Raw genomic sequence first — 1,751 nt, 5'->3', positions numbered from 1 at the left:
ACTAATCAGAGAGGAGATTCTTACATCGTTTAACCAATCAGCGCTGATCTCTGGATGTGGGTGGGGCGTCTAAGACTGAGCTCCAGTTGCATCATTTCCTCCACCAAATTTGGGGCTTTGATCATAATAAGGTCAAGTTCACAGCCATGTGCAAGGTGGACAAAATGATATCATCTGATTATACTGATTACATATTTTATTATCAAAAATGGCAAACGAAATGAAATAGGCATAGATATAATGAGATTTTAAGACTTTGTTGATCCTAAAGGAACTTTTTGCGCTTGCTCAATACAATACGATACAAAACAATAATGAACAAATAACAACGAAATACATGCATTAATAAAGATTTTATAATTTTTATTCATTTTAATTTTCCGAGTTGTTGCTACGTATAAACTGGATTAGAGCAGCATTGATTCTGGTTTGTACATTTACAGCACATTGAGATTTCTCACATTTTATCAAATGTGATTTATTCAGACATCTGCATGCCAATACATCAACAAATCCATAACATACTGCATACCGCTTCTGAAAACTGGCACTAAGAACATTTGTAAGGTAAGTAAAATTGCATCATTGCTTTGCATAGTTTAAGTGATTGCTTTAAGAAGCAGTTTACTTCCTCTTACTAATTTACTCACTTAAGTAAAACAAAAACATAGTGTAGATTCGTACCGTAAATAAAACTAAACACGCTACAAAAAAAGCAAGTTAAGTTATCTTGAATAAAGAGAAAGTTATCAAATATTTCTCACGATCAGATTGTTGTAAAACAAATATACACTAAGACCATTAACTCTACTCGTAGACATAGTTACTCGTTGAGAGCTTAAGAATGTCATATTATTGGATATCTTTGCTCCTTTCTAGAAGTAAAAGCTTGAAATAAGCTAAATTATCATCCTATTTGCTTTAATTAGATTTAGAGATGTGTCTAAATCTCAATTGGAGTCCACCTGTTGCAATTTTAATTGATTGGACATAGTTTGGAAAGGCACATACCAGTGTCCCCCCAAAAAATGTGATGAAGTCCAAGTCTGTGGATCTTTGTGATCAAACTGTGGCAAGGAATAGATCAGGGCAAGGATAAAAAACAATTTCTAATTTTCTTTGCCTGTTCCCAGGACCACAGAGGCCTCAATAATTTTGAAATGGAAGACGCTTGGCACAACCTTGAACCTTCCCAGAGTTGGTTCCAGGATCCCAGCCAAATTGGGCTTCCGGGAAAGAAGAGCCTTGGTCAGGTAGGTAAGAAAGGACCCAACCAGTACTCTAAAAGAGCTCCAAAAGTCCTGTGCAGAGATGGAAGAACCTGTTGGATGGACCACTATCTCTGCAGCACTCCAAAGATCAGGCCTTCATGGCAGATTGGCAAGACAGAAGCCACTGTTGAGTAAAAGGCATATGACAGTATAAAGGACCTGGCAACATGTGGAAAAAAGATTCTCTAGTCTGATGAGATGAAAATTTAATTCTTTGGGCAAAACAGCAAACACTATGTCTGGTGAAAAACAGCACATCACCTGGCTAATTCCATTCCTACAGTGAAACATGGTGGTGGAAACATCATACTATGGGGCTGCTTCTCAGTGGCAGGGACAGGGAGACTGGTAACAACTGAGGGAAGGATGAATGCCGCCAAATACAGGAACATCCTGGAAGAAAACCTCCTGTAGAGTGCACACAAACACTAGGGCAATAATTTACATGACAATGACCCTAAGCATACAGCCAAAACAACA

The sequence above is a fragment of the Ictalurus furcatus genome, chromosome 10 (assembly GCF_023375685.1).
Source record: "Ictalurus furcatus strain D&B chromosome 10, Billie_1.0, whole genome shotgun sequence".
Taxonomy (NCBI): Eukaryota; Metazoa; Chordata; class Actinopteri; order Siluriformes; family Ictaluridae; genus Ictalurus; species Ictalurus furcatus.
The sequence above is the reverse complement of the archived record's forward strand: the minus strand, read 5'-3'. Positions refer to the sequence as shown.